Genomic DNA, 27,026 nt, shown 5'->3' with positions numbered 1-27,026 from the left:
CCTGGTAGAAATAATGTTGTCCTTCAACTGTTGAGAGGGGTTTACCCTGACCTCAGTAGGACAGTTTAAGGTTTAGTGACTTTCCCTCCAGTGGCAGATGTTTTCCAGCAAATGATGGAAATGAAAATACGAGAGATACTGGAAAGAAACAGAACTCTTTAGAGGGGGGGGGGATATTAGTGGGGGCGGCAGGTGGCCAGTCAGAATGCCTGCATTCTGCTCCAGAGGCTTCAATACCTGAGTCATAAAAAGGCTTTCACGGAGCATTTTGGAACTCGCGACAATGAGAAGTCGTTCGGCAGCTCTTCTGGTTGTTGGAGTACTGGAATATCTGGATCGGAAGTTCCAGTTAGGAGGGAATGACAAATTTCCGAGTTTCGACGTGATCCATGAAGTTTTCTTGCAGTAGTAAAACCTAAAAGAATTTGCAAGCTTGTCCTCCGTGTGCAGGTTCACAGTGTAGAAACAGATCTGCCAATTTATATGGGCAACTGCAGATGATTGGCGGGGTGAGGCCCGTGTAAGACTCTAAGAGTTAACAGCTAGCTGGTGGTGGTATCTACATTACTAAATGGCTAAAGCGGGCACCTGGACGCTCTTGCAGAGTGCCTACCTAAGGACTTTCATGAGAGAGAATGGAGAAAAAAAAAAACTGATTTCGAGTATTTCATTTAATAACTGACGGAAAGTAAAAATTTAAAATGCTATCATAACCTACTCATCAAGAGGTGTAACCGAGCGTTAAAGACTTAACATAACAATAGAAGTATTAAAGTTAGAAACTGTGTATATGACTTGAGCTAGCGCGGCTACGGCGCGCAAATTACCGAGATTGTATTCATACAGCATTCGTGATGAGAGCACTTAGTGACTTCCAAAAATCTTTACACATAATTTTAAACCTTTCGAAATTTTTTCTTTCTCACACGCCTAAAAAAATAAAAAATGTTTATCGTTTACTACATTTTCGCTATTCAGGCGTCAGGCATGACGTTTTAATTTGTTGCGTCTTTTCTACTAACTATATTCGTAACATTTTTCAGACGCTGTCCACTAGTACCACTGAATCATTCAGCAAACTTATTCCATCGTACGACATACAGTGCAGGAGATATCACTTCATAAACATCCATATGAGTGAAAAATCACTTGTTCTTGAAATGGAGCGCAATTTACCCAGAAGTCTTGAAGCTGCTTTTTTCATTGAGTTCGATTCTTTAAAGAATCAGGGATGGGCAAGGGTTACTGGTTTTAATGAAGAGACATACTTGGCGAGGTTTAACTGGTGCCAACAAAACTGCAATGTTTTCCCTAGAATTGAAATGTTTGTGAAGTGTCACTTTTTTGTGGGAATTATCTGTATAAGTTGAAAGGGTCAAGTGAGAAAGTCTGTCGGTGGTTCCTAGTCTACATTTTTTGAGACAAGGAAGTCTTTCTGAAAGTAGACTGGTGCGGGATATTTATGATTAATATTGGAGCACTGTCAATTTGAACTCTGTCTCGTGTATCGAAGCGACGCCGGTGTCCGCTAGTGAGACAGTTTACGGAGTCCAGTAGTAATCTGGATCCGCCGTCTGGCGTTTCCGAGTTCATGTTGTTGTTGTTGTTGTGGTCTTCAGTCCTGAGACTAGTTTGATGCAGCTCTCCATGCTACTCTATCCTGTGCAAGCTTCTTCATCTCCCAGTACCTACTGCTACTTACATCCTTCTGAATCTGTTTAGTGTATTCATTTCTTGGTCTCTCTCTACGATTTTTACCCTCCACGCTGCCCTCCAATGCTAAACTGGTGATCCCTTGATGCCTCAGAACATGTCCTACCAACCGATCCCATCTTCTAGTCAAGTTGTGTCCGAGTTCATGTTCGGGAGAAATGTGTCACGTAATTTGTCTTGCCAGGCAAAGAAAGCGAGAGCTCGGGGCCGCTACCGTGCGTGAAACTGCACGTGATTAAACTATTTTCGTAGGGCGAGACGAAGGGACGATTCAGTACGCCAGAGATCTTCAGTGAAATCAATGAAAACATGCGAGAGCATCTGATACAAACGCATGGATAGACTTCGCTTCCTACGAACTGTGGCAAAGATGCTGGAGAGGAATACAGCGGTATCCCGGAGTAACTTGAGATTTCAGTGCGCCCACTGCGCTTGCAAGAGGTGACTGACGATTCGGAGAGGCTGGCAAGCCGCCGCCACGAGGCTTATCACACAATGAAGCAACGGCCGCGGGAAGGACGCCACAGTGAAAATAGATCAGGCCTTGGCGACCCGCCTCTTTTTAACCCGTTCAGGCGAGTAGGCCACACACAGCACACACCACTTTTTGAGTTTCTTTCAGAACAGTTCGCAAACAAATTGTAGCAGCGATTGCTGTAGGCCGTGTGCATAATTTGCTTGATACTGGCTGCAGAGTTCTTCCAAGCAAGCAGTCAGAACATGTATCAGAGGCACAGTGAGACCGTCACGCCAGAGAATTTACACTGATCAGCCAGAACATTATGGCCACCTACTTAATAGCCGGCACGTCCACCTTTGGCATGACTCCCTACCTGCACGTCTCACAGCGGTGCGGCTACAAAAGGTGGTTACTGAGTCCTTTACTAGGCGGCCACATTAATGTGACGGGACACTGCATTACACTTGTGCTTGCGTCATAGCGGGGAAACCATTGGTTTTGTTACATGCGCATGTTAGGAGTATTTGCTTGTTTTATTGTTCTCTCCTTGTCCTTTCGTTTATAGGCTACCTATATCAGCCAGAAAACTCGCAGATGAAGGAAGGCAACCCTCTATATTTGCCCTTTTGTTTGTAGGCTACCTACACTATTAGCCATTAAAATTGCTACACCACGAAGATGACGCGCTACAATTTAACCGACAGGGAGAAGATGCTGTGATGTGCAAACGATTAGCTTTTCAGAGCATTCACACAAGGTTTGCGCCGGGGGCGACACCTACAACGTGCTGACATGAGGAACGTTTCCAACCGATTTCTCATACACAAACAGCAGTTGACCGGCGTTGCCTGGTGAAACGTTGTTGTGATGCCTCGTGTAAGGAGGAGAAATGCGTCCCATCACGTTTCCGACTTTGATAAAGATCGGATTGTAGCCTATCGCGATTTCGGTTTATCGTATCGTGGCATTGCTGCTCGCGTTGGTCGAGATCCAATGACTGTTAGCAGAATATGGAATCGGTGGGTTCAGGAGGGTAACACGGAAGGCCGTGCTGGATCCCAATGGCCTCGTATCACTAGCAGTCGAGATGACAGGCATCTTATTTGCATGGCTGTAACGGATCGTGCAGCCACGTCTCGATCCCTGAGTCACCAAATGGGGACGTTTGCAAGACAACAACCATCAGCACGAACAGTTCGACTTGGCAAAACGTAATTTTTTCGGATGACTCCAGGTTCTGTTTACAGCATCATGATGGTCGCATCCGTGTTTGGCGACATCGCGGTGAACGCAGATTGGAAGCGTGTATTCGTTATTGCCATACTGGCGTATCACCCGACGTGATGGTATGGGGTGCCATTGGTTACACGTCTCGGTCACCTCTTGTTCGCATTGACGGCACTTTGAACAGTGGACGTTACATTTCAGATGTGTTACGACCCGTGGCTCTACTCTTCATTCGATCCCTGCGAAACCCTACGCTTCAGCAGGATAATGCTTGACCGCATGCTCCAGGTCCTGTACGGGCCCTGTTTGGGTACAGAAAATGTTTGACTGCTGCCCTGGCCAGCACATTCTCCAGATCTCTCACCAATTGAAAACGTTTGGTCAATGGTGGCCGAGCAACTGGCTCGTCACAATACGCTAGTCACTATCCTTGATGAACTGGGGTGTCCTGTTGAAGCTGCATGGGCAGCTGTACCTGTACACGCCATCCAAGCTCTGTTTGGCTCAATGCCCAGGCGTATCAAGGCCTTTATTACGGTCAGAGGTTGTTGTTCTGGGTACTGATTTCTCAGGATCTATGCACCCAAATTGCGTGAAAATGTAATCACATGTCAGTTGTAGTATAATATATTTGTCCAATGAATACCCGTTTTTGATCTGCATTTCTTCTTGGTGTAGCAATTTTAATGGCCAGTAGTGTATATTAGTAAAAAGTCTAGCAAATGAAGAAAGGCATCCCCAGTCAGAAATAAACTTCTTACCTGTTTTTTGACACTGGAAGTCACCCATCTGCTTAGTTCTTTCCGGATATGAAGCTCAGAATTGTTGATTGATTGGCGACTCCATGTTGTCTTGTGCACAACGACCAGATAACAGGTATACTTGAAAAAAGAGACAGCATTGGTCGTATATTTTTTTATACTATTGCAAAATCGATTTTCTGTCACTGAGTGACCATCTTCAGTGCTATATTGTATAACTTAAATTGGGATGCACTGTTGTCACTATGCTTACGGCGATCACATAGACTCTATGTGATCGCCGTAAGCATAGTGACAACAGTGCATCCCAATTTAAGTTATACAATATAGCACTGAAGATGGTCACTCAGTGACAGAAAATCGATTTTGCAATAGTATAAAAAAATATACGACCAATGCTGTCTCTTTTTTCAAGTATATTTCAGAATTGTTGAGCTATTTCCCTAAACTTATACTGTTCCAACAGACGTGAAGGTATTGCATGGTCCGGACAATAAAATGCTTTTTTAAATCAAAGAACGTATCCATTATCCCCAACGTATCGTTTAGCAATGATAGTGCCTCACACACAAAAATAATCGGTTTACTAACAGGCTAGAGGAAGGGAGGGAGGCACAGTCTGCGACTTTGTGGGAGTGGCTATTCTGTAACGTCTGTACTAGTGGTAGTCTCGACTTTTCAGAGTTCCTGGAAACATGGCACCTAGAAATGGAAAGACGTCATTAGGTCGAGAAGGACAGTTGAGTGTATTTTGGAGATGGCAAGTGTGTCGCCAGCTTAGAGAGCTGAGGTTGTAGTTGAGGCGGTAGTCGGCGACCCCTCTGAATGGAGTGCTACGCTACGCCACGGAGCGACCGTGAAAGAGCAGAGCGGAGCGGGTCTGGCCTGGCATGCCGACCACGTCTGCTGCCCTCCCCCACCCCCCACACCTTCGCTCCTCCCCCCCTCCTTCCTCCCTCCTTCTGCCGCCGCGACCCTTCTTCCCCTTCCCTCTCCCACTTCGCTCCCTCTCCCGTAACTCGGGCGCTAGTACTACGGCGTTACTACAAGACGCAGCGTGGCGCCCACACGTCCGCTTTAAAGTGGCTGCGCCAGGCCGCGCTACCCGATCGATGCGTGTCGGGCCGCAGGTTGGGCCACATCCCCGCCCTTCTCACCTTTGTCGCAATACCTGTCGCTGTCTCCTTCGTCATCATCATTGCGTTAGTCGTCACGAGAGAGATCGTCATTACAGTTACCACATCATCATCATCATCATCATCTTCTTCACCTTCGTCATCGCCATCACCACCACTGTTACCTGCATTTGAGACGTGTGTGATCCATGAATTCATTTACGTTCTCGACTCCCACTTCCTCGTCGTGGTCATCACCATCACCACTTTCTGGATTTCAGACGTGAACTTATTTACATCCTCCATCCGCAATTCTTCGTCGTCATCATTGACATCATCATATCATCATCATCATCCATTTTCTTCATCTTCTTCCTCGTCGTGTCTCCATCATCACTGTTTTTACCAAAACCGCGAATGCTATTTCGGTCTGTAATAGTGTGTGTTGTACAGTGATCCCCAAAGACATGACGTCGCTACTGAATACGACATACGTCAGTCATGAGAGCGAACGCGCATGCGATTCCCTTCTCTGTGTTAACACGACGGGTAAGGGTCCTACATGTGTCTTGCCACATCAAAGCAGAATACAGAATCTCTAAAAATGTCCAACAACTTGCCGTCTCCAAAGGATGTTGTCTTTTCAGCCCTGAGGCAGGACGGAGATCTGCAGTCAGCTGCTTTTACTGTAAGGCTATAATGAAACCAAGCAACAGGGTCAGGATTCCGTGCATTGAAAAAATACTTTCCGAAGTTCGTATGGATCATAGGTACGTTTTAATAAGCACAATGCATCAGCCAAAACAGCAGCTTTTTCAATGATGTGAGGTAGAGATGCGTGTGTCTACAATAATCACACTAAAATATAGTAATCATTGTTATTCAAAATATAATTCTTTCTCACGTTCAGACAAAAAGGAGAGTATTGTTAATATTTGACAAACCAAATTACACTTTCCAAAGCCGCGCGGGATTAGCCGAGCGGTCTGAGGCGCTGCAGTCGTGGACTGTGCGGCTGGTCCCGGCGGAGGTTTGAGTCCTCCCTCGGGCATGGGTGTGTGTGTTTGTCCTTAGGATAATTTAGGTTAAATAGTGTATAAGCTTAGGGACTAATGACCTTAGCAGTTAAGTCCCATAGGATTTCACACACATTTGAACATTTTGTTGAACACTCTGTTATGCCTAGCATTTTTCGCAGAGTCGCGATCTTAGACGGACGCTGCCAATCCATCCAACATAACTGCTCTGCCCCTGCTAATCCTAATGCACTGTCTAGCGAGAACCGCTTAGCTAGTCGGTCATTCGGCACGAAGCCAATGACAAACGAACAAATTCGACTCTCACTAGTTGCTCAAATGTTTCCTAGAAGTTGAAAATACAATGATGTTATGACTATGTTGTGTTACCTCAATGTTAAGAGGTGACCTTGCATTATAAACGAAATCTCGATGTTAAGTTATTAATTACTACTAAAAGAAAATATCAGTATCGGCGCGCTGGCCCGAGGGTTACCCTCATATCTTTCATTTCAATAACCAGTCAGAACACAATTCGTTTCAGCTAGCCAAAACTTCTCACGATACGTGTAAGCTTTGTAGCGTCTGTTGTTCACATGTGACTCCAATGTAAAACGTCATGCGTCGGCGCTACTGCGTCCTTGTTCCGCCGACATGTGGAACGTGGCAGTAAAGCTCATAGCAGCAAGCGCCAGAAATGTTACAGTTCTTTAGATACATCCTCTGCGACAAAACATTCTCGTGTATGCTTTTTATTTACCTTTTTAAAATCTTTTATTTACCTTTTTTAAATTTTAAGGCTTCTGCCGTAGGAATTTTGTAATTAATATGGGAGACATGCCATGTTTTGCTTCCTAATAGGAATCTTATTTCTACCAGACGCCTTTCGCTTTATTTAAAGCATCTTCAGTAGTCAATATTTTGGCTCCAACATTATTTCGAAGCGTTGTTCTGTGCAAAGATGTGTGGTGTGTTTTTATATATTGACATACACGTCTTGTCCATAGGGTATATATTTGAGGTATGTCAAAATGACTATCGAATTTTTTGTCATTATTTCAATTTGTATTGCTGTGTGTAACGTAAACGCGAACAAAGAGGTCCTTGCGTGAGCGGAAGAGCCGTGTGTGTAGACAACCCGCACTGCTTGTTGCTGTTGCAGGGCAGCGGACCCAACATAACGCAGGTGCGCTCCGTGAAAGGGCGAACGACGTGTTACAGTCCAAGGTCCAGGATAGATTCCTGACCGCCTGTCCCCGTCTCACCATCCCACGCACACTATTTTTCCTCAGTCCTGCGTGGCGAGAGAATTCTCTTCAAGAGGCGTTGCAAACAGTACTCATGCTGTTGTTGTTTGCATTATACCTCGCGTCTTACAATCGTAGCTGTAGATAAACACGTAGATTACACCTTCCTAGATTTCCAAAAGGCGTTAAATACAGCACCAGGGTGTCGATTCCTAACCAACATACGATCATACGAAGTGTCTTCGGAGGTATGTGCTAGTCTCTTGTAATATTTCACTGTTACAACCCAGGTCTCGACGGCGAAAGTGCCCAAGAAAGATTAAAGGGACATCTGAAGTGATCTATTTACGTAAACGATTTATAGACAGGATCAGGACGGTATACAGGAAAGAATCGTAGCTTATCGGTGGTAAGAAAATGCCGAATGACTTGTACAATATTTCCACATGATGTAATAACTAATAAGTGGGAGGTCTGTTTAAATGCGGATTGATGGAAGATGATACCTACAACAGAGAAATAACCCAAGTAGGAAATCAGTAGGGTATTCCTTGATCATGTAAACATTTAGGGGTAAGTAGTAAATTTTAGCTCTCGTATACAGGGTGGAGTCACTAAGGACTAAGACCATTTGACAAAATATAAATATGATTCCACAGCATCAAAGGGTATTTATGCTTTTTCAGCCCTCCTGTTTCGCACCCTCCTGTGACGTGATCACGTGAGAAAGCAACATTCACATGTGTGTGTGTGACTAAAGCAATATGTCCTTCTAAGACACCTCATTTCGGCATCCACCCTCAGTGCCACTCACGCATTGTTTTTGAGCGCTACAAAATTCTACCTTCAGGGACTTCGACACCGATTCAGTGAACGTGCCACACGGCTGCTGCTGTGCCTGGGTGTAGGCGAGACCACGTGAGGGTTATCGAAGGTACAAGACGCTAGCCTGACCAGTTCTAGGTTATTGTTCCAGTGTAACTTATAGGGGAATTGTTGGAAGAAACACGATCTTGTTGGGTGAATGTAGAGAACCTTTATGAATAAACCTGTACGACCTTACTGATAACATGACAGCCAAATCTTACAGTGAAGTCAGAGGGACACAGAGTAAATTCATTAGAATTTCAAGTCTCGCGAAAGAAGATGAAGTACTGCACTTGTGGTCACTACGGTATTTGGTTGCAAACGTAGTGTGTTTTGGGAAACTGAAGGTACGGTCATCTGACCGAAGTGTACCTCGTCAGCGGGTGCAGTTAGCTGTCTCTGATTATCTGAAGGCGATGAGAAAACGCAGCGGGCAGGCATGGACTATGGTGTGCTGGTATACGTGTCATTCATAATATAATAACCCTTCCCCAAGTTAATTGCAATATTGTACTAATTCTCTCTTGAATGAATGTGTACTGTACTGGGCGACTGTGCAGATAAAAAAATGAAAAAAGAACAGTAATATTATAAATGTTTGTGAAGTTAATTGCAGGACTTTTCCTAGAAAAAATCTTGAAGATTCTCTGAAAATAATAATAATTATTATTATTTTGTATCTCCAGCAATACAGATTCGCTGAAGGAAGAATTCTTCTTCTGAATCTCGGCGATGTCGATTCCGGCACTCCACAGCTGCGGCGATCGACGATTTAGTATTGATGGTTCTGCACAATCTCAAAGAAAAACGGGAGGGGAACGAAAAGTTAATCGTCGTAGCGAGAATAAATCCATGTCCAGGCTGTTCATGTTCCTTTGGAGAAAAGACGGCAATGTCGCTGGTTTTGATCCGTGTTATAAATTCGATGCAGACTTTTGAAATTATTTTCACCACAGGATGTAAATCTTGCTGATAAAACTTAAACATATATAATTTCCAGTGTGTAGTGTCGAGTTTTTAAAAGAATGAATTACATTTTCCTATTTTTTTGTCTTTAACGATGATTATATTCGTCGTTTATTCGTCAAGATGAGCTCTTTCGAATTAAATGGTTTTTTAATCCTTCCGCGTTTTCTATATAGACACCAAAGATTAAAGCCACAATTCTGATTGCAATGGCAGACTATCCCTTTCATATAACAATATATACCTCTCTCCATTCCTGCTGACGCCGGCCGGGGTGGCCGAGAGGTTTTGGGCGCTTCAGTCTGTCACCGCGTGACCGCTACGGTCGCAGGTTCGAATCCTGTCTCGGGCATGGATGTGTGTGCTACCCTTAGGTTAGTTAGGTTTAAGTAGTTCTCAGTTCTAGGGGACTGATGACCTCAGATGTTGAGTCCCATAGTGCTCAGAGCCATTTTGAACTCCTGCCGGGAAGACAACACAAAACAAAAACAATTAGAAATTACATCCAAGTCGGCCAACAAAGCCAGAGATAAAATGTACAACAGTCTCTTTTTAGCATCGCTTCTGCCACTCGCAGCCACTATACCTTTTAGTGTCAGTATTACCGTCGTAGTTTATGACATGTAAGACAATGTGTAGCTATTTTAGTCTGTTGAGATCGGACGTAAAACATTAAAAATCGATCATGCATTAAATTCCAAAATATATGTGAAATAAACCGCGTTGACACTTTCACCAATTTCGCACACGCGTCGTAAGACAGAGAATACAATGAAATATCAAATTCTACTACAATAAGCACACTAGAGAAAAAAAAATTCACTATCGGGAGACATCACGAAGCTCACGTCGATGCATGCCTACACCATCAACAACCGTTCTTGATAATGCTCCCAACCATTCTGTTATTGTTGGCCGGCCGGTGTGGCCGAGCGGTTCTAGGCGCTTCAGTCTGGAACCGCGCGACCGCTACGGTCGCAAGTTCGAATCCTGCCTCGAGCATGGATGTGTGAGATGTCCTTAGGTTAGTTAGGTTTAAGTAGTTCTAAGTTCTAGGGGACTGATGACCTCAGTTGTTAAGTCCCATAGTGCTCAGAGCCATTTGTTATTGTTGACAAGACGTGTGCCATGGCAAAGCGAAAGGAGACGGTGATCCGCTCCAGTGACAAAACGTCAAAGTAAGTGATAAGAAAGGGTGGAACTAATATCTCCATGAACTACAACTCCCCGGATACGAAATCGACGAGCAGGCGGAAACATACGGCCAATCTGCCATTAGGCTATCACTTCGTCACCCCCATCTGAACTTAATAGCATTGATGTGGAGCCAAATGAAAGGTTACGTTGCGAGCAAGTGCGAATAGTACTCGTGCTCTGAGGTTCCGTGCAAACCTAATTTTGTGTACAGTGTGACTCAGACTTCGAATTACAGGCTTCTAGGGGTTGCAGAGGGGACTTATTAGATGAAGTTTCGATAAGGAACCATGTCAAGGAAAGATGTAAAATCGGTTCATCAAATCACTCTGAAGTCCCCCGCTTCACGTCACGGCACGCACACGGCGGCGACACTGAACTGTGACCTGTACGTTGCAGGAGTACGTGGCGTAGGCCGTGTTTCGAGTATTTGTCCTCGGGTTCTCTTCTACGTGACGAAGGACGCCCTCTTCAAAGTCGAGAGTGCAGCACGTCCGTGGAGCACCCGAGTCAACCCTCCTAGTTGCGAACGTAGCAACTACTTGTAGCTGTTGTTGAACTCGGAAGGTGTTATGTGACGTGACAATTACAACATGCAGAGACGACTGGGCCCTCTTCTAGCTTATATGCTTACCGTGATGTGGGAGATTTGAAAGTGATCCGATCTTCAGATTTATTTTAAGTTTAGACGGTACATTTGCGGACATGTGTTCCGTATCAAAACGTAATCTACTAGCACCCCTCTACAACACCTACAAGCCTGTAACAGTAATTCTGAATCATCCTTAGTTCACATATGGCTCTGATAAGCGAATTTGCAAGTATCAAAATACGTGAGATAAATGGCTGTATCTTTTGACTGCAATGACCTAGAAGCTTAAATGTTTTACACCGCCACCGATCTTAGTATTTGACGTAAATTTCAACCTGACAGTCTACACATTTCTGAAGAAAAGGGGGATATAACAAGACGGACAAACGCACGGACAACAAAGTGATCCTATAAGGATTCCATTTTTACCGACTGAGGCACGGAACTTAAAAAAAAGGTATATTACACTGTCTGCAGTCGAGGCACTGAGTTATCTCCGAGGGCATCACAGAAATGGCGTGGCAGAATGAAGCTGTTTGAAATAAAAGTCGTTATACGAAGTTACGCGTTATTAAGTAACTCCAGGCACTGTGTTAATTCAAGCATATGTGGTAGCTATGAGAGTAATATCAATGGAGTTTAAGGTGCACTGTTGAAAGTACGGTGTGTCTTGTTCGAGTACCTGCATAGTAAAAGTATTGCTTCGACAACATTGACTGGTAACATGAAGGCTGTTATCAGCAAGTGAATCCTGATGAACTTCATGTCAAGATCCAAGGCTTAAACGTACAAAAGAATTCCCTCCCATTGTTTGCATTGTAGTTGTTGGAATACTGAGACAGTATATTTTTCATCGTTATTCTCTTTATCGTTTCCTCACCTCGATTAACAGGCTTAATTTTTTGTTGTGTTATTTTAAAACCTCTAGATCTGTTACTTGTAACGCACAATGCATCACATGTAACTTGTTTTATGTCGTGTTAGAGAGTTATAACAGAATACCATTTTGAAGCACATGAAAATATGATGTAATAACCTTATACCCGCGGTTTTGGCCTCGCACGGACGTATCACAAACATTTCAAGTCCATCTAACATATTTCACATATAGTTATACACGTGTTCGACATGATGTGTAGCGAATTTTGCCCTGCAGTTTCGTCTGCTAACATTCTGACACTACTCCTTGTCCTTCGCACCCAGGGGTATCTTACTTCATAACATTTTTATAAAAATAACGACTCAGGTCCATAATAAATCTGCATGCAATTGCTCCACGTGTTCCAGACTTGCCATCCCTTTTCAGTGTTTGTGAAGTCAAATCTCGTGAACTGTGTGTCGTAAAATGACTTATAATTTTGCAGGTACTTTCAGTGGTATGAGTGGACACTGTCTGTGAAATGTGGTGCGAATAGAGTTAGTAGTAAAGAAATAATAAATTAAAACGCCATGGGTGATGCGGCAGTTTCTCAAGCACTTAACTCTTTGACGTTATATCTCCTCAACTGTGTGTCATACATCACAGGCACATTCAGCGGTCTATGTGATACTGTCTGCAAAGTATGTTGTGAACAAAGTTGTTAGTGGAGAAGTAATGAATTATAAAGTCATGCCTGATAAGGCAGTTTTAATGCATGAACAGCGAGAATATAGTAAGCGATTATTTTTTTTCCTATTACCATTTTGCGGAGGGTGTCAGGGAGAAAAAGTTTCTTGAAGGTTTGAAATTATGTGTGAAGTTTGTGGCAAGTTTTACGTACTTTCATTCTCAAATACTGCTTGAATATAGTCCGGGCAATTGTGCGCGGTGCGTTACGCTTCTTTCATTCTCACCCCCACCCCTTTGAGAGGTACTACTTTCTAAAGTAGCCTACATTCATCCTCCGGGATCAAGCTGTCTCCATACTAAATTTCGTCAATATGGGTTCTGCAGTTTAGTCGTGAAAACGTAACGTACTTCCGAAGTTATAAAGTTAGCATAAATCCTCGACATTTCGTCGTATAATGTGTTCACCTAAATTCGATAACAAAATGGTTCACCGCACATCGAAAATTCGATAAAGTCACCAGGAGATGCTTTTTCCTAAAATTTCTGTATAGTGTTTTTAAAATTTATTGCCGCAAATAAAGATAAAAATGAAAAAAATACACAGTACAGATCATACGGAAGGCACAGGTGCCAGCTGTAGCTTTGCATATTAAATAGCTTGCGCGTTTGAGCGAGTTGAATGAAATTTTCACGTGTGCTCCGTTCGGAACGTGGCAACTCCAGCCCGTGCCATCACGTGATCCTGCTGCCGAAGCGTCAGTTCCAAAGTAAATACAGTGTGTCTGAAAAAGAACTCCGTAGTTTTAAAGTGTCCTAGAATCTGTACAAAGTGACATGCATATTCTAAAAATGGTTCAAATGGCTCTGAGCACAATGGGACTCAACATCTGAGGTCATCAGTCCCCTAGAACTTAGAACTACTTAAACCTAACTAACCTAAGGAAATCACGCACATCCATGCCCGAGGCAGGATTCGAACCTGCGACCGTAGCAGTCGCGCGGTTCCGGACTAAAGCACCTAGAATCGCTCGGCCACCGCGGCCGGCCTGCACTATTGTAGCCTGTGCTGTTTGATTAATCAACTCTCCAAGTTTGGCTCCCCTGCAGTTGGCAGGTCTGCTTGACCTTGAGACGGCACCAGTGCTGTTTTTTTCCTGTGTTCCCTCAGTTCAGTCCAGGCGTGCGTGGAGTGCAGTGCAGAGCAACTCAGCAACAATGTGTACTCCTCAACAGAAAGCGCGGTGTGTTATTTGGCTTGTGAAAACTGAGTCAGTTGTAATAGTGCAACGCAATTTCAGTGTCAGTATGGTGGTGAACGAGCTACAGCAAAAACTATCTGTCATTGGCTAAAGACTTTCAAGGAAACTGGTAGTGTTTTAAAAGCAACGGTGTAAGGCGCTGCAGTCATGGACAGTGCGGCTGGTCCCGGCGGAGGTTCGAGTCCTCCCTCGGGCATGGGTGTGTGTGTTTGTCCTTTTCTTAAAAAATTTCACTAAATATATGAAATAAATAAAATTTTTAAACCAACAAAGAAAATAAAAAAATTTAAAGATAATGGCAAAAAACTTTTTCAAGCTAAATTAGTGTGTAAGCTTAGGGACTGATGACCTTAGCAGTTAAGTCCCATAAGATTTCACACACTTTTCTTTTTAAAGCAAAATCACCAGGTAGACCGAGAATTTCTGAATATGATGTTGAACAGATCCGTGTTTCGTGTGTTCGGAGCCCGAAGGAGTCATTGGCCAGAAAGTTACCCGCCTACAAATTGCAACAGTTACATGAAGTAAAACTTACGGAAAAAATCGAAAGGTATTTCCTGATGACTTTCTACACAGAACTGATGACGATGTCAATTTTTTAAAACAAAGATTCTCTTTTCTGACGAGGCTACATTTAATGTCAGTGGAACAGTTAATCGTCATAACTGCTGAATTTGAGGGACATAGCATCCACATGAAGGTATTTAGCATCAACGTGACTCCCCAGAATTAATGTCTGGTGCAGTTTGTAGGAATATCATGTGACTGGTCCTTTCATTTTTGTAGAAAAGCCAATAAACGGGGACGTTTACTGTGACATGTTGACAGAGTATGTCTTTCCACAAATGGACGATACTGAAGCGGAAAAGGGGCTTGAGTTTTTCCAACAAGATGGCGCCCTAACTCCTTACAGTGACCATGTGCATGCGGCTCTTGAGACTCGCTTTCCAGGAAGGTGGATAGGTAGGGCTGGCCCAATACCTCGGCCACCACGAAGCTCAGACTTAACCTCACGGGACTTTTTCTTTTGGGTCCACATAAAAAATGTTGTGTACAGTGAAAGGATCAAATGGCTCTGAGTACTATGGGACTCAACATCTTAGGTCATAAGTCCCCTAGAACCTAGAACTACTTAAACCTAACTAACCTAAGGACACCACACACACCCATGCCCGAGGCAGGATTCGAACCTGCGACCGTAGCAGTCCCGCGGTTCCGGACTGCAGCGCCAGAACCGCTAGACCACCGCGGCCGGCGAAAGGATCAGAGACATCAATTTTACGGGAAAGAATCGTCGCAGCGGTACACCTGCAGTGTTGGTGAATACATGCCGAGAAGTGGAGTATGGTGTCGACGTGTGCAGGGCAACAAATGGATCGCACGTTGACGACTACTAACATTAAACAAAACTCGAAGGAATTTTCTTTAATGATATGTACTCATTGATGTGATTTTTCATTAATTTCCCCATTAAATTTGTACTTAAAACTAGGAAGTTCTTTATCAAACACCCTGTACCTTTTTAGCGACAGTCAACAGGTGAGATATATCGTATAAATGCATGATTAGTTTCGTATTTATTCCGACCGGTTTCAGCATAATATATAATATGTGAGAGCTTTTTTATTTTTATTTTTCCCTGGATGATGGTTTAATACCGAAACCGTTCGGAATAAACACAAAATTAAAAAATAGCACTGTTTCATTCATTTTATACAAATCCTAAATTGAATTTGAACGGGCTGTAAAAGTGCTTGCGACCTGTTGCTCTGTTCAGTTTCATTTAGAATCTTGAGTAGCAGCGTTTCAAAATGATCGCTGCTTTAGGTGACCAAGTGCTTTTGGTTACTAGCCAGCTACGATTACCCTGGCGGGAAATGCTTAAAAAGTATTCGGTCGCTCTGGTCGAGAATTTGACTTCTCCCTTTCGTGGGACTAGTCCCATCTCGAATCTCCCGCGCTTGCGGTATGTGTTTAGTGTCCGTCTCGAGAGGTGGCTGCGACATAAATGGCTTCCACGTGATAGAAACGGCGAGCTTGTTAACCGAACGCGTAGGTCTGTATCGAAAAATCGAAGCTGCTGTCACGGAGTGACGGGGAAAGCGCTTGCCGGAGGCCGATTTAGATAACTTATCTTTCCCTTGTGCTACACCGTTTCTCCTCTAAGCATGCTCATTAGGTATGAGCCAAATGACACTTTCTTTTTCATTTTCCACTTCTTAAACATATATAAGTTGTACTACTCGGATAATGAGGTTTGACTGCATCATAAATGGATTGACTAAGGTAGTAAACAAAATTTATGACACAGGCCTCAAGACCTACTCAAAAGACCATTCTCGTATCTTTACCTAAAAAGTGCAACGCTAAAGAATGCAGGACAATTGCTTTTAATAGTAATGTTACAAAGGCTACATCGAGAGTCATACTAAGGAGAAACGAAAAGAAAATTGAGGAAAATATTGGGAAATACCATCTCGGGTCCAGAAAGTGTAAAGGAATAAGAGTTCAAATGGTTCAAATGGCTCTGAGCACTATGGGACTTAACATCTGTGGTCATCAGTCCCCTAGAACTTAGAACTACTTAAACCTAACTAACCTAAGGACATCACACACATCCATGCCCGAGGCAGGATTCGAACCTGCGACCGTAGCAGTCCCGCGGTTCCGGACTGAGCGCGTAGAACCGCTAGACCACCGCGGCCGGCGAATAAGAGTTACTATAGATTGTGTGAGGATGATTGGGGAAAGCATGATAGAAATGAACAAGGTGATGTATGTTTGTTTTATGGGTAGAGTCAACTGGAGCATACTACTGAGAATTTTAAAAGATATGAGTATAGACTAAGTGGTGAACACAAAGCAAAAAGAGTTAGAGTGGGGATTGAGACGACAGAAGGGGTGTAAGGCGGTGACGCTGACTGTCACAGAAACTATTCAAGTATATGGAGAAGAACTGACAAGAAAGGCCATAGAGGATGCAAGAGGCATTGTTGTTGGAGGATAAAGACTACGCAAATGTGTTGGTGGAATCAGGAAAGGAGTTACAGAAGATGTTGAAGAGTATTGAAAAGAATGTGTCTGAAATGCAGATAATTATATGAAGCATAAAAGTGATGAGAATAAGCGAGAAGGAAGTTTTAATAACATATTCTTAGATGGAAAAATGCAGAACAAGTAATATCCTTTCTGTACCTGGAAAGCTTAATGATATGGAGTGGAAGTTGTTCAGAACGCATAAGGAGGATGATATCTCTGGGAAAGAGAGCATTTAAAAAGATGAAGCAGTTGCTAACATCTAGATGAATTCCAATGGAGCTGAGGAAAAGATTTGCAAAATTTTATGTGTGAAGTGTTGTGTTACACAGCAGTGAACCATGGACAGATCAAAAGAAAGAAGAGAAATGTTTAGAATGTTTTCAAATGTGTCTGCGCTGAATAATGCTGAAAGTGAAGTGGACTGACTGACTTAAGAATGAAAATGTGAAGAAGAAAATAGGGAAAAAAGAAGATTATCGGAAGTGATCAGAAAGAGGAAAAAAAATCTTTTTAACATATACTGCTTGGAAACTGTCTGCAAGAAATAATTATAGAGACAATATTGGAAGGAATGAGAGCAATAGATATAAAGAGAATTTAAAGTGATGACCGACATTAGAAGAGGACGAAGTTACAGACGGGTGAAGGAAGATGCTCAGAACACGACTTGATGGGTAACCTCCAGTTGAAACGTGCCATAAGACACAAACAGTGTAGCAGAAGGAAGAAGCATGATAACATTAACGAAATATCGAGCCTACCTTTTGTCACGAGGTCCGTTTCAGAAAAGTGTTTTCAAACCTAACAGAAAGGAAGTCTCGCTACTTTTTTAATGACAGATGTGCCTCACAGCGCTCACATAATCGCTGAAGTGTGAGCCATAATGATCAGGCGTACTGGAATACATATCAGTGTAAATTTACACCACACATGCTTATTCTTGGCAAGAATCAAAGAAGGAAAAAGTATAAGTGGAGGTTCGGTATTCTAATCATAGACTTCTGTTAGCACCACAGTGGGAAGCTACTTCAGATGCTGATTGGTTTCCTAAATTCACCCGCCTAGACAATGGGGAGCAGTAGTCGCTCGCTTCGGAGGCAAGGCCGTCCGGGATCGAACTCGCCTCGCGGATGGACGACGAGGGCCGGTGTGCCGGCAAGCCTGGATGTGGTTTCAGGAGGTTTCCCACATCCCATCAGGTGAATACCGGCTGGTACCCAAGTCCCGTGTCAGATACACACTACACAAACACTTATATAACGTTATCATGCTTGAACATGACATCCACACTAGACAGAGACGTATGGGGTACACCAGTTCCTTTCTTGCGAGACTAGTGATGCCAGAAAGGGATCTAGTTACTTTTACTTTCATAGATATTCCGTTTTTGGTCACAGTCAGATTGATTGCAGTTATCGCAGCCGGCCGTGGTGGCCGAGCGGTTCTAGGCGCTTCAGTCCGGAACCGCGAGACTGTTACGGTCCCAGATTCGAATCCTACCGTACCTCAGGCATGGATGTGTGTGATGTCCTTAGGTTAGTTAGGTTTAAGTAGTTCTACGTTCTAGGGGACTGATGACCTCAGATGATAAGTGCCATAGTGCTCAGAGCCATTTGAACCATTTTGAGCAGTTATCGCATACAACATTTATCCGAAACAGCTTTCTATCACGGAATAAGATTAAAAAGAAAACAGCAGTATATCGATTGGGCTAATGAAGATCTCAATGTTGGGGTATTCATTATAACTGTGAGACAAACAGAAACATTACCACAGAGCGATCGTGTAGGCGCCGCTCCCATTACCTGGTGATTTCTCTGCACTCTGAAGCAAAAGCAGATTCTCTCAATATTGGCAGCTGAGGACATGGCAGTGAACAGTTCGAACCGAGTTACCTCAAAATGTGATCTCTTATGAAATTCTGTAGTATACTTCTCTGAACAGAAGTTATGATGTCCATGTAGTCTGTCTTTCAAGGTTTAGTGAGACAAAATTTTTTGTGTCTGTTCATTAATGTTCATAAAATCGACAGCTTTTTGTAAGGTTTTACTTAACGACACAAGAAAAATGCATCGTAAGTAACTACGAAAAGGATGGCGAAAACCTGCTAAGACTGGAGATCGCTGAACTCGCAGTGACAGACGTGCCGAATGAGCAGAACACATCATCATAATACTTGAAGTGCGGGCGGGCATTATCTTGCCGAAATTTCAGCCCAGGGTGGCTTGCCATGAAGGGCAACAAAACAGGGTGTATAATATCGTCGACGTACCTCGGTATTGTGAGGGTGCAGCGGATGACAACCAAATAGCACCCCAGAGCATCACTCCTAGCTGTCGGGTCGTACTGCGGGCGGAAGTCTAGTTGGTATACCTTCGCTGAGTGGAGCGATTCCAGACACGTCTTCGGGCCGGAATCTCATTGACTGGAGTAGAATAGTCTTCAGTGAGTCATGTTTCGGAATGAGACTCGATGACCAGCGAAGGAGACGCCGTGGACAGTGGTGGAGTACCAACACGACTGTCGGCCGCCATATGGACGAACAACCAGGAGCGATTGTCTGGGGTGCCATTTTAATTCGTTGCAGGACCCCTTTGGTTGTAATCCACGGCACTCTTACAGCAGAGCCGTACGTCGACGATATTCAACTCCGACTTTTGTTGCCCTTCATGGCAAGTTATACTGAGCTTAAATTTCAGCCAGACAGCACAAGGCGAGAGTTTCTACAGCTTGTCTTCCTGCTTGCTAATCCGTTCCTCGGCCAGCGAGGTCGCTGGATCTCTGCCCAATTGAGAAGGTTTGCAGCATTACGGGAGGTTTAACGCGCCAGTTGGGCAGAATATGGCACGATATCCCTCAGGCGGACGTCCAACAATTCTACCATTCAATGCTAAGTAGAATAACTCCTTGCGTAAGGGACGGCTGTGGACCAGCGTATTACTGACTTGCCAATTTTGTGGATTTTGTGAACTCTTACTCTTGAATAAATCATCCAGTTTTTCTGAAATCGTAATCATTAGTTAGTTTGTACATGTACATCACATCTACTGATTTCCGTCCCATTCGGATAATTCTTTCGTGGTGCTTCATTTTTTTTTCTTAGAGTGTCTGTTGAAATTCGAAAGAATAAACAACTGCCCTAGCTAGCAAACTGAAAAACCTTATATCATCCTGAAGAAAATGTTACGACAGATAGCCCACTTTTGTCACCTGTTCACAGACACTCTTTAATACAGTAATTCTTCAATAAAATTTCAAACACTGCGCCTATTTGTACTTCTTGTTTTTGAGAATACAAAACGATAAATCATTATAGTTCTGTTCTGGTACAGCCAAAAGCCGTCAATTCATTTCGTAAAACAAAGCAACGGCTGAGTTTTTTACAGTACATTGTTAATCTCCTTTATTGTAATACAGCTGCTGGCTTAAGAAATTTCCCCATCATATTCCGTTTCCATTCTTCGTGGCCTGCGTCGCATGCAATGCCGGGTGTCAGCTCAGATGTTCTTTGCTAGCCACTAATATGAAACGTATTTTAACGCACAGATCAATAAAAAAGAATTTCCCCGTTTGTCACCCTTATTCTGAGACTCAGCAAGAGATCTTTTTTCATACGCCGTCGTTCGTTTTGAACTAACATTTTAGAATGAGTAATATGTGGCGGATATAACTGGAGCATTACATACACTTTAAAAACTAAGGTCCTAAGATGGATCCTTGCGTGACACCACATGAATTTATTTCCCAGTCAGACAATGACAGAGCTCTTTCCCACTGATACTGTCGGTTTCTTACATTTTTACATTTATTTCTTTGTATTTAATCCATAGGTGGGTAATGACATCTCTCTCTCTCTCTCTCTCTCTCTCTCTCTCTCTCTCTCTCTCTCTCGCTATCTTTTTTTCCTTCTTTCTTTTTGTTTTTTCTTACATGAATATGTTGTGAAGTTTCTTACATTTTTACATTTATTTCTTTGTATTTAATCCATAGGTGGGTAATGACATCTCTCTCTCTCTCTCTCTCTCTCTCTCTCTCTCTCTCTCTCGCTATCTTTTTTTCGTTCTTTCTTTTTGTTTTTTCTTACATGAATATGTTGTGAAGTGCCTATGTGACTGTCATATTCTAATTTACTTGAAGGGATGTTATGACTGTGCTTTTGACAGATCACAGAATATGCCATTAACCTATAATATAGGAAACTGTGATCTATATAATTGATACAAAATCGCAAAATTTGTCTCTGTTTTTGAAGTAGAAAGGTTAACTGGTAGAAAAAAAATGTTAATGTTAGAGAGTATAATCCGCATTAAAATGGCATTGTCTTTCGTTTTTTAAAGCTACAGATGAAGACTATAAAAAACAGTGTATCATTTTTTAACTGAAATTCTTAATATGGTACAGCTGCTCCAAGATATGATACAGACGTGATGTTGTTATATACACTGACAATAGAAACTTGAGCTCTTAAAAACGAGATAGAGAACACACAAAACGATACATATGTACAACTGACATTTTTATGGCGTGACATGCACATCAGAGCGAACTACAGGAATTTCTTTGTTTTCCGTATTTTCGGTACTATAAAGTGAACAATGGGGTAGGAAAGCTTAACAATCAGACTTAACAATAAGAGATTTCCAAAAGAGAACCATTGTCCTTTTTTTTCGTGAACATCAACAGGACTGTTAAACACAAATCAGATTCCTCGTTTTATATTTATCATCCCAGTGGCAACATGGGGAATATTGCCAACTTACCTGACATCACTGTTGTTAATAAGATAAATGTCTTTTTCATTTATTTTAAAACCTTTCTTTTTCTCGTCCATAGATTCTAGAGCTATAAGTTTGAGATCATTATTTAGTAGTTTTTGTATGGTGCAAACATATCTCGTATGAATTCCTTCTTCCTCCTCGAAATTTATCCAAGATATAATCCCCTACACATGTATGTGCAGACTTTGCAATAGGAGCTGGATCCTCCAAAGAATTTGAAATCGTCCATGCTGTCGTCACTCTTCAAAGAGATGTCGGAATCACAGCCAGTCTCTTCAGTTTCCTTTATTTTTGAATACTTGCAACAGCTTTGGTCACAGGCATAGATTTCTGGCCGTCCTACTTTTGGCCTACTCCCTTTTTCTTTGGAGGCTCTTCTTCTTCAGCAAGCTGATTACCTGTGCATGTCTGGTGGATGGGTCGTAGGCGTTAGCGCACCAATTTTAGGAGTAAACTGCATTAAGGGTTATATCGACGGCTTAATAATTATCTCCATACAATGAATGTGACAATAATGAATAATTAAGTAGAAAGATCGTAATGTTGTGTCCATGTAACGCAAATTTGGTAGGTACATAGTCAATATTTGCTTAGATGTGGGAAACGTTTTAAGACCGTCTGTATATTTATTTAGAGTTCGAAAGCGCTCTTTGTCAAAACTGATTTTTACCTCCAAAGTGAAAAAAGACTAACTGTTCCTAATCAATGGCTGCATAACTAACAGGAGGTGTGGTTTCTTAGGAGTAGACTCTGCATATCATTTTTTGGAAAGTTTTGGCTGTATCAGTTTTGTGACACCTTAGCCGGCCGAAGTGGCCGTGCGGTTAAAGGCGCTGCAGTCTGGAACCGCAAGACCGCTACGGTCGCAGGTTCGAATCCTGCCTCGGGCATGGATGTTTGTGATGTCCTTAGGTTAGTTAGGTTTAACTAGTTCTAAGTTCTAGGGGACTAATGACCTCAGCAGTTGAGTCCCATAGTGCTCAGAGCCATTTTTTTGTGACACCTTACCCCTTGTGGTTTAGAAGGATTAACAATATCCATTCACATAACTGAATCACATCCACCGGCAGTGAGTTCACAAAATACAGAGTAGATTCAGAATATCTTTCGATCTAATCTAAATTTATCGAGCGTGGAGAACATCGACGGGGACTGGAGGATAGATAGTTGGCGCTAGGTGGGAATGTGGGTCTGCCGGGCAGCGTTGATGATGGTGATGATGATGTTTGGTTTGTGTCATCAGCGCCCATAGTATGTCCCAATTTTTACACAGTCCAATTTTTACACAGTCCAGTTTTTACACAGTCCAATTTTTACACAATTCAGTTTAGCCACTGTCACGAACGATGAAGACAACACAGACACCCAGTCCCCGGGCAGAGAAAATCACCAACCCGGCTGGGAATCGAGTCCGGGACCCCGAGGCGGCAACGCTAGCCATTAGTCCACGAGCTGCAGACCTGGGGAGCATGCCGAGATAGTCTGTGCATTTGCGATAAACACTGCGTCTGGATGGCGCATTGGTTAACACAGATGCCTAGTAAACGGAGATCCCGGGTTCGAGCCCCGATCCGGTACAATTTTCATTCATCCCCGTCGATTCTGCATAAAGACCCGATGCTGCTGCTATCATCAGCTCCTTCCTTTCCCTTTCATCCCTCCACCTTCAGTTTACGTAATATACTTTAAGATTTTCAGCTTTGTGGGTCGTGTACAAATGAAATTTACTTTTTTCCTGTTGTTTTTTCGAGTTGTTGTTACACGTGTTCGTCACTTTCACGTTCCGTGTAACTTGTTGCAGCTGAAGGCGCGAGCGGTGACGGCGTGGAGGCACGGTGGGGACCGTGGGGGCGAGCTGTCCGTCTTCTGCTGGTAGGCCGGCCACCACGACCAAGACGTCGACGACGACGACGACGACGACGACGACGACGCCAGCGCTGCCAAGCGGCAGGGACCGTACAAACAAACTGTACAACACGGAAAAACAAATTATATATATATACACACACACAAAACACACACAAACACAAATATAAATATATATATATAATACAGGATATATACATGAAATATAATTCTAACATAATAGATAAAACACATGGACGTTTTTTTAAAAATAAATAAAATAAAATGGCTTGGTATTTTGAACATGACAGAAAGTGTGTACGCGCTGAGGAAGAGATGAAGCATCTTCCTGTTTTGCGATGCGGTTGTGTGGTGCAATTCCAGCCTTTGTTTTATTTTTTATTTTATTTTTCCTCCCGCAAGAGCGCATTTTTTTTGTTTAGAGAAGAGAGAGTTGTGGGCTGTTATCAACCCGAAAGGATGGAGCAAATGGCCTTTCTTTTTCTGTTTTATGTTTAACGAGTTAATTCTTTAGTTATTAATGTGAAGCGACTTTGTACAAGAGATGGAAAAAAAAATTATGAGAGTGGGTAACGAACTAAGCTAGAGTGCGAAGAGATTTACGTTTAATGCTATTCTATGCAAATAAAAAAGGAAAAATGTTATAAATACTATTATCATTATATTATAATTATTATAATTATTGTGGTTATTATGATTATTGCTGTTTTGAGTTACACGTTTTGAGCCTTAGTATACACGTAAACGAGCTAATTCTACTGCTTTTATTTAGCAGCACTCAGCGTTCTGGGCTGCGGGCTGACCTGTGTGATGGGGAAGGGTGGGGATTTTCTTTTGGGGTAGGGTGGGGGGTGGGGGGGAGGGACTTGAGTTTTGTCTGGACTGCATCGCCGGCGTCCAACCGGCTAGATCTCATTTCCGTTCGTCGCATTGCGGGCGCGTCTTTCGTTTATTCGTTTATTTGTTTGTTTATGTTTTTCTGTTTACGTCTTGTGTGCGGCAGTTGTTTGTAGTTGCCACCACCGGCTTATATATAAATAAATTTCAGCTCTAGACGACTGGTGTGTTCCTGCCACATGACAGGGAGAGAGAGACACACACACACCAATGTCGCTGTGAATTTATTTCTCCGTGTGTAACTGATGTGAGTCAGAGGTAATTTTACGTGAATTTGCCGTTTGATTAGTACAACGTTACGTCTCCGAACTGCCGGGTCAGAAGTAAATTGCAGCCAAAGCTTCTGGAGATATAGGTCGTTCACTTCGAGGCATTTGTGTTGGGAATTGCATAAGTAACGATTCCAATTTCAGAGATCCTGAGATCGACCCACAGCGGGTCGTTAGTATTTCTTCTCTGCTCTCGTCCCCCTTTCTCCCCCCCCCCCCCCTCCCCTCTATCTCTCTCCTTCAGCAACGCTCTGTGAATATAACGTTTCGGCCGTGGCTGGTCAGAGAAAGGCAAAGAAATTAGCTCTGTGCCTGATAAATTGCCACTATTGACGCCTGTATCACCGTACAGACTTTGTACCTTTTGCTTGCAATTACCACCTTGCTTGCAGCCATCTCTTGCCCAACAAGGTGGACACGGAACACTGCTGTGTTTACATCGGTGAACGGGACAGACAAAGAGTGAGTTCTAGGGGCACTGAAATGATGGTGGCATATTCGTCCGACATCAGTCGTTTGCCTGTATTCAGTCACAGAACAGTTTGCGCGAATCCGTGCCTGTTGTGAATTCCATTGCTTCTTTTTTTTTGCGAAATAATCTGTTTTGTATGCCCTATGCGTATTTATTTTTTATTCACACACTTTTCTCATTTTTTCGTATATCTCTCTCATGACATTTATTTGACTCGTCGCTTGTGCCCACTTCTTTTTGTTCGGTGAACCTCCCTAACTTGCTGCTGACATTTCCCGTTTGCCATATAATTCACCATTCCAAATCTTCTTTCTTCTCTTTACCCTTCCAATCTTTCCTTCGACGACTCTCAGCCAAGATGTTTTCCTCATTCTCATCGCTTTTCTTCCCCTCTTCTGTTCTTCTCTTTACCTAATTCTGTTAGCCTATTTTACTTTTAAACATTTCTATGCGCAACGTCCTTTAAAAAAATATTCAAGTAGTTTTCCCCTTTTTAAACCCTGAATATTTTTAATCAGCCTTCTTTCGCCCAAATAATTTATGCGATTGTGTTATTTTAATAACCGTAATTTCAGTTCTGTTGAGAAAAGAACAGAATGAAGTTTAAATGGAACCCAGATACATTATGCACACTATCGCAGAAATTTTTAATTGATGAGACATTTTTGCATGGCGTCAGCACGACGTACTTTGCCTCTCCACCTTTGGGTTGTGCATCTTACTCCCACCTCGGTCAGCGTCGTGTCACTCCTTCCATAGTTCAACAGTTTCAGCGTTTTAAAGGCACTCCATGTCATCTGCTTCCTCTTCGCTTCTTTTCTCTTCACATCGTCAGTAACCTATACGCGTGCACATTTCCTGTGATCAGCTCTTCTGCTGCGAGGTGACAATGTACATTAGTCTGACCTGTAATACAAGTGTATCTTAATATGTGCACAAACTAGTCAGTGCTACGATTGGGACTGTTGTTTGCTTTGTTGAGTGCATCATTGCCTCTACGTCTCGCAATCTCAAAGGAGCCAGTCACAGCTCGTGACCATGGAGTGGACGACTTCCCCGAAAGCTGGCTGTGTACGAGCAATTTGTGTTCTGACTCTGGTACTGTGTCGCGGTAAGACTATTCGTTTCTACATACAAGTGAATCAGGCTACCAGCCAGCGATTGAAGCAGTTACATACGTGGACTTGTAAAAATAATAATAATGATAATAAATGTAGCGATTCATTGCTTTTTTGTTGTGTCATTATCCAGTACTTTTTTATGTAACATGATTATGTGGTTACGGTGCGGTACCTAATATCTTACGCTGGCATTGCGCTCGCGCGAGTATTTTTCTCTCGTTTAGTACAAAGTTGGAGGGTGTCAAGTTGCTTACTCTTTTTTTTTTCTTTTTTTTTTTTTTGAACGCAGACTGATTATCTGTAAATAATCTTCCCAAGAAGTCTTTCTTTTTTTACGCTTTTTTTGTCGTCTGCAGCAATACCGGCGTGTGCTCTGGAAGGGGGAGGGCATGACCTGATAGAAGTGTTAACTGACGGGGCATCCTCGTTCGTGAACTAGTATAGATTTTGCCAGGGCCGAGCCTCGCATTAATTGCTTTCAGAGAAGAGAGATGCTGTTTGTTGCTGACAAGGAACGTACATGAGCGAGTGTGTGTGTCTTTATAATGTGTTTAACCGTATGTATAGTTTGTACGTTGTATGTTACTAAATCAGTTCGAGAGGTGCAGCTTATTCCTC

General features: G+C 42.8%; 1 long non-coding RNA gene across 1 annotated transcript in view; it reads left to right on the top strand.

The window, feature by feature from the left end:
* Nucleotides 1-24,455, top strand: part of LOC126194816 (uncharacterized) — a 197,131-nt gene extending 172,676 nt beyond the window's left edge. The window contains exon 3 of the long non-coding RNA XR_007538507.1: nt 23,585-24,455. This is a non-coding gene — a long non-coding RNA (uncharacterized LOC126194816). The remainder of the gene's footprint in view (nt 1-23,584) is intronic.
* The last annotated feature ends 2,571 nt before the right edge of the window (nt 24,456-27,026 follow it).

The sequence above is a fragment of the Schistocerca nitens genome, chromosome 7 (genome assembly GCF_023898315.1).
Source record: "Schistocerca nitens isolate TAMUIC-IGC-003100 chromosome 7, iqSchNite1.1, whole genome shotgun sequence".
Taxonomy (NCBI): Eukaryota; Metazoa; Arthropoda; class Insecta; order Orthoptera; family Acrididae; genus Schistocerca; species Schistocerca nitens.
This window is presented reverse-complemented; position numbering and strand designations above follow the sequence as displayed.